We start from the raw sequence: 15,094 nt of genomic DNA on the forward strand, positions 1-15,094 counted from the left end.
TCAACCAAACAGCAGCGGCGCCAATAAACCTGGAAGCACATTTTAAATGTCCCTCTGTAAACTCCTGTTAGTTCCCGCGGGTATGAGGGAAAGCCCGAGGGTTCCAGTCACAAGAGTTTACAGCAAGGCATTTAAAATGTACTTCTGGGCAGCAAGTTTTAAATGTCCTGCTGCAAATAGCGGGGAATTCCTCTAGCCAGTGGCATTGCCCAGCAGTGAGGGGCTGTGGGGGACTCCCTCCACCTCTCTTCCCAGCAGCAGGTCCCCCAAAGGATTTCCCTATAGCGGGGATAGAGAGGGGGGCAGCGTTAGAGGGCTTCCCTGAGAGCATGGGGGGAGAGGTCAAGGATAGAGGGATCTACCCTCTAGCCCTGCCCCCTCTCTCCTTGCCATGGGGATATCCCTCTGGGATCCCCATAGCCCCTCTCTGTCTCTCCCTGCTATGGGTTAATCCACTTTAGCCCCGCCCTCTCTCTCTTCTTGCTATGGGAAATCCCAAAGCCCTGTGGGGCTTCATCTCTCTCTCGTCCTGGAGCAGCGGCCCTTTTTTAAGAACACACTGCTCCAGTGAATGCATTATTTTTACACGCATGTAGCTCGGTAAACGGTAAACGGTAGTCATACTAAATATTTCTCTTTTTTCAGCCACTTTGCATTTTGTTAATTGACAAAAAACTATTAACACTTCTATTTTGGAGAGCATTCTTATTTTGTAGCATTTTTCCACACCTGCCTAAAACTTTTACACAGTACTGTGTGTCAGGAGCTTTTCCTAGTCTCCATGTTAAATGGAAACAACAACAGAATGGGACATATGTACTATTTAAAATTCAACAGTTTTCTGGCGCATGTTGCGGCATAAAACTGTCAGACTTGTTATGCCACATTTACTATGTGTTTTAGAGACTTCCTGATGCTTTTTTCGCACCGTATTAATGAACAAGCCCTAATATGAACAGGCTTTATCTATTCCAGTGGTTCCCAAAATTTTTCAGCCATGGAGCCCTTTTTGAAGCAAAAGTTTTTTGTGGAGCCCCAAGGTGTGGTCAGGGGAGGGGTTAGGGGTGTGGCTTATCATGACATCAGATTTTTACCTCCATTGTTATAAAAAGGACAGGGCTGTTTAAAAAAAAGCAGGGCAGGGAGTAACGTTGGAGCACTGGATGGGCTATTGATATACATTATATTTAAAATGAACATGCTCCGGAATTAAATTCCGCACCACATGTCAATATCCACACAGGTTTTGTGCAGATTTTTTCCACAGCTTTTTCCAATCGTGGTGAGCAGCCATCGGTGTGTGTGTGCCAAAATTCGATCTTAAAAAGATATTTCTGCTTTTCTAGCAAACCTAGCTAAAGACTGAATTGGAAAAAGGAAATATGCTGGATAGACAATGCATGCCCCCTAAGCATAGTGTGAAGGAAGTATTTCAGCAGGAGCCAAAGACATCAAGTATAGATTTAGCAAGGTTTAACTTGACTATGATAACTTCCTGTGACGAGTTATCTTAAGTCATTGAAAAGCTGTTATCTTAGCACAACACAAACCATTGAAAAGCCATTGAAAATGTAAAAAAACGGACACAGAAAGTTTTCTTAGGGCTTGTTCACAGCAGGGTTAGTGGATTCCACTTTCCTGCTCCATTTGTGGAGTAGGAGAATGGAACCCCCCTTAACTGAACAGCTCCATCTAATGATGGAACCGAATGGCGCCCAACAGTCCCCTATTAACTATAATGGGTGTCCATTCGATTTCCAGACAGCAGTCCGGCATTTCGTTGGAATTTACAGGATGGAATAGCGCTACTTGCAGCATTATTTTGTCCTGTTTTCTAGTGAAAAACAGCAATGGATGCTCTGAATGGAACCCCCGTCACTGTGAATGAACCCATAAGAAGTTAAGAGTTAAGTTAAACTTTGCCGCAACTGTATTGCTGCTATAGCAGGTGCATATCATGCACCCATATTGATATTAAGCTTCAAAAGGTCTCATAAAGGCAACACCTGCACATATACTATACTATGTACTATATGAGGCTATACACATGGACGCTTTTTCAAAAAGACTCAAGGTCCACGTGAAAAAAACTCATGGCATGTCTTATGCAATACATGTAAGTTGTCCTTTCAAATAAGACAGCACACAGATTGGTGTCCATATGCTGTCTGATGTGAGTAGCACCCGAGTCCCCATGTGCACCTAACCTTCAATAAACCTTTATAACTTGCTGTTTCTCTAATCAGCCCATTTATATGATTATAAAGCACAATAAATATGCAAATAGAACTAAGGGCTCCTTCACACGAGTGATGCGTTTTCATGCTGGCCGCATTGTCGCTGAAAATCACGTGAATGAAGAATAGCTGCGCAATCACGTCCCGAGCTTCAGGCGCATTTTCTTGGCCATTCATATGGTAGAAAATATACACTGCAGTGTGGAAATCCCTTGGTCAGTATAAATCCTCGGAATGACTTCTAATAGATGAATAGAGCCAGCTGTCTTCTGTTCCCAGCGTTGACCGCAGCTAAACTCCCTTCTCTCCCTTTTTCTCAACTCCCATAGAAGCCTATGGGAGCCTCCAGCGTATCTCGGCAAAAGATAGGGCAAGACCTATCTTTTACGGCTGCGTATAAAATCAATCCCCATTTTCAGGCGCCGATGTCCTATTATTCCCAGTGCAACGTTTTTTACACGGCCAAATCTGAATGAATACATTGGAAACCAGTGCTTCAGTTGACCGCGTTTTTTTATCGCGGCTAAATTTGCCGCGTAAAAACGCTTGTGTGCAGACGGACTTAGGCAGTGTGAATGCCATCATGACACTGAGCTATTTATGTTCTGCTCGGAGTCAGCACCATCCTCACAGCTTTCTTACAACAACTGAGCTTTGAACATGAGAGGCTGCAACTCCAGCGAAAAATGGAATAATGGATGTTATTTCTGATAAGTACACGAAGTTTGCTCTTTAAATTTATCGGCATATATCAGAGTGCCAAAGCATCCAGATTCCTTCATTCCAGGCAGCAGTGAGTATAAAGATTAAACTGAAGGAAATAACAGTAAATAAAGTCATGCATGACCTATTACTCCTCGTTCGGCAAGTTGTTGATTTTCTTTATAACTCCTTAAATAGATATTATAACTTTGCTGAATGAAAAAAGTCAAATCTATAAAATAGTAGAGAACAGTGCTGTTTAAATGCACTGGACCATGTAAAGCAATATAATCCGAATTCTTCATCCAGTGCTGAAAGCTGAGCAGCTGCTGTGTATGGAAGGTATTTTCTTATGTGCAGATTCTCCTTTTAAAAAGCAATACCATGACTCTCATGAAACAGTGAGTTAAAAAATAAATGCTGTTATCTGTGATCCTGTATAAGTAAAACCAACCAGGCAAGCTTATCGAGGAACCTAGACCATCTGTGGTGCATCTACTATTCTGTAGAGTCTACCTTTCCTTTACATTCCAAGCAAAAACAAAGTTTACACTCGTAGGTCCAAGTTGGGCATGTTGCAAAACTCAGGAGCAATCAGTCAAGAGGCACCATGACTGGTGATCAGGTAGGACTGTTGGCGCAATCATATAGAAGCTTCTGGTGGTTTCAGAAGGGTGGAAGAAATGTGAGGGTTGATGGGAAAGGATAAAATTAATGCCTAAGCATAGTTATAGAGAACACAAAATTGTAATATCGTATCCACTTAGGTGACTATTTTCACCATATTTTTGGTATTAAGCTACTGTATATATTTTTAGTGCATACTTTTGTAAAATCTATGAGAATATAAAATGCTTTGTAATTTAATATGGTGAATAATTTAGATGTGTGGCAGATCCGGAGTCCACCCAAAAACAATTACTGTGGATGAGTGATGCAAACAAACAATGTGGCAAATGAATTAAGAATGAGTAGGAAAGAGCCATGTCATCATGGGCTGCAGAGACCCTGAAATAACATGAATTCAAAAAGAGTCAAGACATCAAGGGCTGCAGAGACCCCAAAACAACGTGAGGCCCAATTCTAAAAGTGAAAGACAGAGCCAGTGCATCAAGGACAGCAAGGCATTCCAATTTATTGCTGGAAGGTTTACAATATCATCCTCACAAAGACTACGATCAACATCTGAAAGTTATTATTGGACGAATGTACCAAATTTCAAATATGTTGCTGAAATTTTAAACAGAGCCTCTTGGAACGTGCAGTAGGAATGGAAACCCAGGCAATGCCGGCTATATAAGCTAATAGTAAAATAGAAAACACCCAGACCATAGGCACTGATATAAAATCTCCTTGTCCTGACATCAGATAATAGCTCAGGAAGGTATTAAGATGACAAATATTCTTCACATTTACACATGTATTACAGAATACAGTACATCTATTTGTAGATAGTCCCAATGGACTGGAATTGATCCATATGGTCTCTGAGGCTTTATTCACACGAGCGTTTTATCGCGGCTATTTTGACAGCTGAAAATCACGACCATCTGAAGCATTGGGTTCCATTGCATTTGCTCAGATTGGAGAATTTTTTGGTGCGTAAAATCGGTCGGCCAGAAAAGATAGTGCACACGGTGCATATTCCGGCTGGCTGCTTTTACACTGACCGGAAAAGATAGGTCTGGACCTATCTTTTGCCGGAATATGCCAGCCTGTGCCATAGACTCCTATGGGAGCCTATGAGAGCTGCCAGAAAAGAGAGGTGGGAGGGAGTTTAGTAGCGGCTCTACTAAACTCTCTCCCCCTCCGCCCTTTGCCAGCAACCAGCAAAGGGAGGGGGTGGGAAATTAGCACACTAGCTCTGCTAAGCTCCCCCTTCCCTACCCTTGCTGGCAAAGGGCAGAGAGAGGGTAGGAGTTTAACACACTAGCTCCCACCCCATCCTGCCAGCAGCTGGCAAGGGGCGGAAAGAGGGAGGGAGTTTAGAAGAGCTAAACTCTCTCCCCCCCGCCCGACGGTATTCCTGGCTGCAACGTGTATACGCCATACCCGGCCGCCTGCATAGGCGACTTGGTCATGGCTGCCTCTCGTTCATACGATTTTTGCGTGTGGCCGAAAATTGCAGCGCCCGTGTGAAGGAGCCCTGAGGGGGAGGCTAATAGCTTACAAACTGTCTGAAATTCTATAACTTTTATTAAAGCCAATCAACTCTGTTATTGAATAAAACAGCAAACATAATGATGAAAAGAATCCTAGCAGTAGGCACATATGTTACCAGGCACCGACTGGGCACACATCCACTACCGCCTTGTTCACAAATGTAGTGGGTGGCTTAAAAATTTCTTTTTACCATTATTCTAATCATTTAATTTAGTCCTGCGTATAAATTTGTGGTCATTATTTAATAATCCTGTTTCTGGAAGTTCTATATGAAAATTCAAAATATCAGCAAATGTGGTGGCATTTACTATGTAGCTTTTAAGTGAAAGGACTAAAGGTAGAACATAGAATATTGAAAGTAATAAGCCCACACAAGTTACACTTGATTGCTTCATTTTATTTCTCCAGTTTTAAAGCTGTGGTTTAATAGAGTGTAAAAATTATTACTTTTTATTACCTCAGGATCTATAGAAATTCAAGTAGTATGTCTGCTACACGGAAGCCTAGCAGCCAGAAATAATAAAAGAATCTACATTTTAAGATTGCATCTATCATTCCTCATTTGCCTCCTGTAATATTCCGACGGTCATGCCTTTGGCAGTTTGCACTTATAGAAATTTGTAATGTAACAGAGATTTCCCAGTATTTTAATCAGTTGTGAATATCTGAATCATATGAACAGGGGCAAATCTACCCATTCTTCTGCCTTGGGCCATATAATATGAATTCATAACCTAGCATCGGTAGACTGTTGTGAGGCCATACTGCACCTCGTTATGCCTCACATTTAGAGATGAGCGAACGTACTCGTCTGAGCTTGATGCTCGTTCGAGTATTAGCGTGTTCGAGATGCTCGTTACTAGAGGCGAGTACCACGCGATGTTCGAGTTACTTTCACTTTCATCTCTGAGACGTTAGCGCGCTTTTCTGGCCAATAAAAAGACAGGGAAGGCATTACAACTTCCCCCTGCAACGTTCAAGCCCTATACCACCCCCCTGCAGTGAGTGGCTGGCGAGATCAGGTGTCACCCGAGTATATAAATCGGCCCCTCCCGCGGCTCGCCACAGATGCATTCTGACATAGCTCAGGGAAAGTGCTGCTGATGCTGGAGTTGCTATAGGGAGAGTGTTAGGAGTTATTTTAGGCTTCAAGAACCCCAACGGTCCTTCTTAGGGCCACATCTGACCATGTGCAGTACTGTGGAGGCTGCTTTTTGCAGTGTTACACATTTTTTTTTTTTGTATATCGGCCGTGCAGAGCATTGCGTCCTCAGTCTGCAGTCATTGTACATAGTATAGGGCCAGTAGTGCTGAGGCAGGGACAGTGAAAAAGGTGAAAGACATATACTGTCTATATAGGCAGTGGGCTTTTCCAAAGAAATTTGGGAAAAAACATTCTATTTGGGCTGCCTGTGACCGTCCTGAGTGTACTGCGTCTCTGCTGGGGTTAGTAGTCCTAATTAATACGCAGCCAGCTAAGTGTTACAGCAGGCTTGCGCAAAATTCTTTCCTGGCTCTGCGTTGGCCGTTACATCACCGCTGTCATCCTGTCCAGAGGGAAACAGTCTGCAGTAATTTTACATAGTCCAGGGCCAGTAGTGGTGAGGCAGGGACAGTGAAAGAGATATACTGTCTATATAGGCAGTGGGCTTTTCCAAAAAATTTGGGAAAAAACATTCTATTTGGGCTGCCTGTGACCGTCCTGAGTGTACTGCGTTTGTGCTGGGGGTAGTAGTCCTAATTAATACGCAGCCAGCTAAGTGTTACAGCTGGCTTGTGCAAAATTCTTTCCTGGCTCTGCGTTGGCCGTTACATCACCGCTGTCATCCTGTCCAGAGGGAAACAGTCTGCAGTAATTTTACATAGTATAGGGCCAGTAGTGCTGAGGCAGGGACAGTGAAAAAGGTGAAAGACATATACTGTCTATATAGGCAGTGGGCTTTTCCAAAAAAATTTGGGAAAAAACATTCTATTTGGGCTGCCTATGACTGTCCTGAGTGTACTGCGTCTCTGCTGGGGGTAGTAGTCCTAATTAATACGCAGCCAGCTAAGTGTTACAGCAGGTTTGCGCAAAATTCTTTCCTGGATCTGCGTTGGCCGTTACATCACCGCTGTCATCCTGTCCAGAGGGAAACAGTCTGCAGTAATTTTACATAGTCCAGGGCCAGTAGTGGTGAGGCAGGGACAGTGAAAGAGATATACTGTCTATATAGGCAGTGGGCTTTTCCAAAAAAATTTGGGAAAAAACTTTCTATTTGGGCTGCCTGTGACCGTCCTCAGTGTACTGCATCTGTGCTGGGGGTAGTAGTCCTAATTAATACGCAGCCAGCTAAGTGTTACAGCAGGCTTGCGCTAAATTCTTTCCTGGCTCTGCTGTGCGTTCCGTAAGCGAAGTCAGCCTCCAACCACAGGCCAATAAGCGGCACATTTAATTACAGCGTTCTGTTTCTGCACTACTGGTAATACACCATGCTGAGAGGTAGGGGTAGGCCTAGAGGACGTGGACGTGGACGCGGGCGAGGATGCGGAGGCCCAAGTCAGGGTGTGGGCACAGGCCGAGCTCCTGATCCAGGTGTATCGCAGCCGACTGCTGCGGGATTAGGAGAGAGGCACGTTTCTGGCGTCCCCACATTCATCTCACAATTAATGGGTCCACGCGGTAGACCTTTATTAGAAAATGAGCAGTGTGAGCAGGTACTGTCGTGGATGGCAGATAGTGCATCCAGCAATCTATCGACCACCCAGAGTTCTGCGCTGTTCACTGCTGCAACTCTGAATCCTCTGGCTGCTGCTCCTCCTTCCTCCCAGCCTCCTCACTACATTACAATGACACATTCTGAGGAGCAGGCAGACTCCCAGGAACCTTTCTCGGGCCCCTGCCCAGAATGGGCAGCAATGGTTCTGAATCCTCTCCCACTGGAGGAGTTTGTCGTGACCGATGCCCAACCTTTGGAAAGTTCCCGGGGTCCGGGGGATGAGGCTGGGGACTTCCGGCAACTGTCTCAAGAGCTTTCAGTGGGTGAGGAGGACGATGACGATGAGACACAGTTGTCTATCACTCAGGTAGTAGTAATTGGAGTAAGTCCGAGGGAGGAGTGCACAGAGGATTCGGAGGAAGGACAGCAGGACGATGAGGTGACTGACCCCACCTGGTTTCCTACGCCTACTGAGGACAGGTCTTCAGAGGGGGAGGCAAGTGCAGCAGCAGGGCAGGTTGGAAGAGGCAGTGCGGTGGCCAGGGGTAGAGGCAGGGCCAGACCGAATAATCCACCAACTGTTTCCCAAAGCGCCCCCTCGCGCCATGCCACCCTGCAGAGGCCGAGGTGCTCAAAGGCCTGGCAGTTTTTCACTGAGAGTGCAGACGACCGACGAACAGTGGTGTGCAACCTTTGTCGCGCCAAGATCAGCCGGGGAGCCAACACCAACAGCCTCACCACCACCAGCATGCGCAGACATATGATGGCCAAGCACCCCACAAGGTGGGACGAAGGCCATTCACCGCCTCCGGTTTGCACCGCTGCCTCTCCCCCTGTGCCCCAACCTGCCACTGAGATCCAACCCCCCTCTCAGGACACAGGCACTACCGTCTCCTGGCCTGCACCCACACCCTCACCTCCGCTGACCTCGGCCCCATCCACCAATGTCTCTCAGCGTACCGTCCAGCCGTCGCTAGCGCAAGTGTTGGAGCGCAAGTACGCCGCCACGCACCCGCACACTCAAGCGTTAAACGTGCACATAGCCAAATTTATCAGCCTGGAGATGCTGCCGTATAGGGTTGTGGAAACGGAGGCTTTCAAAGGTATGATGGCGGCGGCGGCCCCGCGCTACTCAGTTCCCAGTCGCCACTACTTTTCCCGATGTGCCGTCCCAGCCCTGCACAACCACGTCTCCTGCAAAATTGTACGTGCCCTCACCAACGCGGTTACTGCCAAGGTCCACTTAACAACGGACACGTGGACAAGCACAGGCGGGCAGGGCCACTATATCTCCCTGACGGCACATTGGGTGAATTTAGTGGAGGCAGGGACAGAGACAGAGTCTGGGGCCGCTCACATCCTACCCACCCGCAGAATTGCGGGCCCCAGCTCGGTGGTGGTATCTGCGGCGGTGTATGCTTCCTCCACTAAACCACCCTCCTCCTCCTCCTCCTACGCAACCTCTGTCTCGCAATCAAGATGTGTCAGCAGCAGCACGTCGCCAGCAGTCGGTGTCGCGTGGCACGGCAGCACAGTGGTGGGCAAGCGTCAGCAGGCCGTGCTGAAACTACTCAGCTTAGGAGAGAAGAGGCACACGGCCCACGAACTGCTGCAGGGTCTGACAGAGCAGACCGACCGCTGGCTTGCGCCGCTGAGCCTCCAACCGGGCATGGTCGTGTGTGACAATGGCCGTAACCTGGTGGCGGCTCTGCAGTTCGGCAGCCTCACGCACGTGCCATGCCTGGCCCACGTCTTTCTTTTGGTGGTTCAGCGCTTTCTGAAAAGCTACCCACGCTTGTCAGACCTGCTCAGAAAGGTGCGCCGGCTCTGCGCACATTTCCGCAAGTCCCACACGGACGCTGCCACCCTGCGCACCCTGCAACATCGGTTTAATCTGCCAGTGCACCGACTGCTGTGCGACGTGCCCACACGGTGGAACTCTACGCTCCACATGTTGGCCAGGCTCTATGAGCAGCGTAGAGCTATAGTGGAATACCAACTCCAACATGGGCGGCGCAGTGGGAGTCAGCCTCCTCAATTCTTTACAGAAGAGTGGGCCTGGTTGGCAGACATCTGCCAGGTCCTTGGAAACTTTGAGGAGTCTATCCAGATGGTGAGCGGCGATGCTGCAATCATTAGCATCACCATTCCTCTGCTATGCCTCTTGAGAAGTTCCCTGCAAAGCATAAAGGCAGACGCTTTGCGCTCGGAAACGGAGGCGGGGGAAGACAGTATGTCGCTGGATAGTCAGAGCACCCTCCTGTCTATATCTCAGCGCGTTGAGGAGGAGGAGGAGCATGAGGAGGATGAGGAGGAGGGGGAAGAGACAGCTTGGCCCACTGCTGAGGGTACCCATGCTGCTTGCCTGTCATCCTTTCAGCGTGTATGGCCGGAGGAGGAGGAGGATCCTGAAAGTGATCTTCCTAGTGAGGACAGCCATGTGTTGCGTACAGGTACCCTGGCACACATGGCTGACTTCATGTTAGGATGCCTTTCTTGTGACCCTCGCGTTACACGCATTCTGGCCACTACGGATTACTGGGTGTACACACTGCTCGACCCACGGTATAAGGAGAACCTTTCCACTCTCATACCCGAAGAGGAAAGGGGTTCGAGAGTGATGCTATACCACAGGACCCTGGCGGACAAACTGATGGTAAAATTCCCATACGACAGCGCTAGTGGCAGAAGACGCAGTTCCGAGGGCCAGGTAGCAGGGGAGGCACGGAGATCAGGCAGCATGTACAGCACAGGCAGGGGAACACTCTCTAAGGCCTTTGACAGCTTTCTGGCTCCCCAGCAAGACTGTGTCACCGCTCCCCAGTCAAGGCTGAGTCGGCGGGAGCACTGTAAAAGGATGGTGAGGGAGTACGTAGCCGATCACACGACCGTCCTCCGTGATGCCTCTGCCCCCTACAACTACTGGGTGTCGAAGCTGGACACGTGGCCTGAACTCGCGCTGTATGCCCTGGAGGTGCTTGCTTGTCCTGCGGCTAGCGTCTTGTCAGAGAGGGTGTTTAGTGCGGCTGGGGGAATCATCACGGATAAGCGTACCCGCCTGTCAACCGACAGTGCCGACAGGCTTACACTCATCAAGATGAACAAAGCCTGGATTTCCCCAGACTTCTCTTCTCCACCAGCGGACAGCAGCGATACCTAAACAATATGTAGGCTGCACCCGCGGATGGAATCATCGTTCTCTATCACCATCAAAAACGGGGAACTTTTAGCTTCATCAATCTGTGTATTCTATTCATCCTCCTCCTGAAACCTCACATAATCACGCCGAACGGGCAATTTTTCTTAGGCCCACAAGGCTCAGTCATATAATTTTTGTAAACAATTTTTATACGTTTCAATGCTCATTAAAGCGTTGAAACTTGCACCTGAACCAATTTTTATTTTAACTGGGCTGCCTCCAGGCCTAGTTACAAATTAAGCCACATTAACCAAAGCGATTAATAGGTTTCACCTGCCCTCTTGGTTGGGCATGGGCAATTTTTCAGAGGTACATTAGTACTGTTGGTACACCAATTTTTTGGGGCCCTCGCCTACAGTGTAATCCAATTAATTTTTTGCCCACCTGCATTAAAGCTGACGTTACATCAGCTGTGCTGGGCACTGCAATGGGATATATTTATGTACCGCCGGTGGCTTCCTGGGACCCACCCATGCTGTCGGTTCACATGGACTTCCCATTAGGGAGATGTACGTGCCTGTGTATACTTATAAAAAACTCGAGCCTGACTGGGGCATGCAGTTTGGGCCGAAGCGCATCTGTATTTAATCAGACGTTAGCTCTTCTGTCCAGGGCACTGCAATGGGATATATTTTTGTACCGCCAGTGGGTTCTCAGGAGCCACCCATGCTGTCGGTCCACACGGACCTCACATTAGGAAGTTGTACCTGCCTGTGTCTATGTATTAAAAACCCCGGTCTGACTGGGGCATGCAGTGTTTTTCTGAAGCCCACCTGTATTTTATCTGACGTTACCTCAGCTGTGCAGGGCAATGCAATGGGATATATTTATGTACCGCCGGTGGCTTCCTGGCACCCACCCATGCTGCCGGTCCACACGGAGTTGTAACTGCATGTGTCCACTTCTAAAGAACCCCAGTCTGACTGGGGCATGCAGTGTGGGCCGAAGCCCACCTGCATTAAACATGACATTACCTCAGCTGTGATGGGCACTGCAATGGGATATATTTATGTACCGCCGGTGGGTTCCAGGGAGCCACCCATGCTGTGGGTCCACAGGGAGTTGTAACTGCATGTGTCTACTTCTAAAGAACCCCAGTCTGACTGGGGCATGCAGTGTGGGCCGAAGCCCACCTGCATTTAACATGACATTACCTCAGCTGTGATGGGCAATGCAATGGGATATATTTATGTACCGCCGGTGGCTTCCTGGGACCCACCCATGCTGTCGGTCCACACAGAGTTGTAACTGCATGTGTCCACTTCTAAAGAACCCCAGTCTGACTGGGGCATGCAGTGTGGGCCAAAGCCCACCTGCATTTAACATAACATTACCTCAGCTGTGATGGGCAATGCAATGGGATATATTTATGTACCGCCGGTGGCTTTCTGGCACCCACCCATGCTGTCGGTCCACATGGAGTTGTAACTGCATGTGTCCACTTCTAAAGAACCCCAGTCTGATTGGGGCATGCAGTGTGGGCCGAAGCCCACCTGCATTTAACATGACATTACCTCAGCTGTGATGGGCAATGCAATGGGATATATTTATGTACCGCCGGTGGGTTCCAGGGAGCCACCCATGCTGTGGGTCCACAGGGAGTTGTAACTGCATGTGCCTACTTCTAAAGAACCCCAGTCTGACTGGGGCATGTAGTGTGGGCCGAAGCCCACCTGCATTTAACATGACATTACCTCAGCTGTTTTGGGCACTGCAATGGGATACATTTATGTACAGCCGGTGGGTTCCAGGGAGCCACCCATGCTGTGGGTGCACACGGAATTCCCATTGCGGAGTTGTACCTGCCTGTGACTATTTATAAAGATCCGCGGTCTGACTGGGGCATGCAGACACCTTGACAGAATCAATAGTGTGTGGCACATAGGTTCCCCATTGCTATGCCCACGTGTGCAGCTCCTGATGGAGGTGGCACAGGATTGGATTTCTCATTGCTTCTGTACAGCATTGTGGGCTATCGCCCTGCCCCTTTTAAAGAGGGTCGCTGCCTGGCCGTGCCAACCCTCTGCAGTGTGTGCCTGCGGTTCCTCCTCATGGCAGACGCACTTATAAATAGACATGAGGGTGGTGTGGCATGAGGGCAGCTGAAGGCTGCGCAGGGACACTTTGGTGTGTGCTGTGGACACTGGGTCGTGCGCGGGGGGGGGGGGGGGGGGGTTGGGCAGCATGTAACCCAGGAGAAGTGGCAGCGGAGTGTCATGCAGGCAGTGATTGTGCTTTGTTGGAGGTAGTGTGGTGCTTAGCTAAGGTATGCATTGCTAATGAGGGCTTTTCAGAAGTAAAAATCGTTGGGAGGGGGGGGGCAGTCTTGCCGCTATTGTGGCTTAATAGTGGGACCTGGGAACTTGAGATGCAGCCCAACATGTAGCACCTCGCCTGCCCTATCCGTTGCTGTGTCGTTCCCATCACTTTCTTGAATTGCCCAGATTCTCACAAATGGAAACCTTAGCGAGCATCGGCGATATACAAAAATGCTCGGGTCGCCCATTGACTTCAATGGGGTTCGTTATTCGAAACGAACCCTCGAGCATCGTGAAATTTTCGTCCCGAGTAACGAGCACCCGAGCATTTTGGTGCTCGCTCATCTCTACTCACATTGTATCCTCCAATAGCAGCAATCTTGCTGCCTATGACCATTCCCTGTGCTCCTACGCTTTGTTGAGGCCATCCATGGGAGCAGATAAATGCCATGTCTTTAAAAGATTCTGACCATGGCTAGTAGCTGTGATAGAATTATTCCGAATTCCAGTTTCGAATATGTGATACAACTTGATCATTGCTCCTGCGTCATACGGGATTGTGGCAATATCACTGCTCAACTGCAACTGCTTTGAAATTCAGATCTTGTATACCCTGTTGGCCTGAGCATGTTTCCTAGTCAGAAAAAAACATGATTCCAGACTTTTGCTTACCTGCATCAAGATGTGTCGCCGCTGGTCCCCTGCCTCACCCGTCACTGGGCGCCGCCATCCTGCTCCTTCCCCTAAGCATTCCTGGTGTATGCCCGTAGAGCTCACTTGCACTTCATTCCGCTTTTTTAAAGGCCCAGTCTGTGCTACCTAAACTTGTCCCCTTCCAGTCCCATGCCCTCATTTGTTATATTAAATGGCTGTGATTGGTCACAGCTCTCAGCCAATCAGAGGCAGCGCTTTCATGAGGCGGGCATTTTTCAATCCCCGGCCAGAAGAAATGAAGAAGACCAGGGGAGAAGATGCTGCGGAGATGGACAGCGCTTATTATTTTTTTTCCTGCAGCTAGGGCTTATGTTCTTGGTAGGGCTTATATGTCAAACCCCACCCCCACCGCGAAAATCCCTGTGGGGGTTTGCCTTCTTCTTTCAATCGGGGGGCAGCATCACCAACCACATTGAAAGCAATGAAATAGCATTGCACTCCTCTGCCGCAGCTGTGGCAGGGGATTCCTTCATACCCACGGGGAGTCCCCTCTTCAATGAACACCGTGCCAGTGCTGTCACAGTGTTCAGTGATGAGGGGACTCCCTGCATGGATGAAAACATCTTCTGCTTATGTTTTCAATAGGGTTGGTGCTGTTGCCGCCGGCCCCAGTGACAGCAAGGTGAAGATGTGAATGTGACAGAATCCAGGGGTTTCACATCCAAGGAATCCTCTGCTGCAGCTGTGACAGCTGCAGCAGGGAATAGCGATTGCACTATTTATGTGCGATTTTTAGCTTTGCTTACATGTTTTTTACACATACAATGTGCGATTTTTTTTCACACCTATAAATGCGCCTCTTTGTATGTCTACTGGTTTTGACCATTGCTTGACTCTTGCTCCCTGACCTCAGCTCTGTATTCTGGACTGATCTACAGCCTGGACTTTGCTAATGCTCCTGTGCCACCAGCCCCAACTCAAGTCAGTCTTTCAGCTATGCTCCTGTTCAAATCATCAGCTACCATGTCTTGACCCAGTGCAGCATAAAAAGCCGCATTACCTAGACTAATCCAAAATTAAACCAGTGTGTGGCAAGAAGGATCCACATCCAACTGCCTGACAACTTTATGCTGATTAGATTATTACTAAAAATGGCAATAGCCAGAAAATAAAAAGAAGAAAAAG

Source organism: Eleutherodactylus coqui, chromosome 2 (genome assembly GCF_035609145.1).
Source record: "Eleutherodactylus coqui strain aEleCoq1 chromosome 2, aEleCoq1.hap1, whole genome shotgun sequence".
Lineage (NCBI taxonomy): Eukaryota > Metazoa > Chordata > Amphibia > Anura > Eleutherodactylidae > Eleutherodactylus > Eleutherodactylus coqui.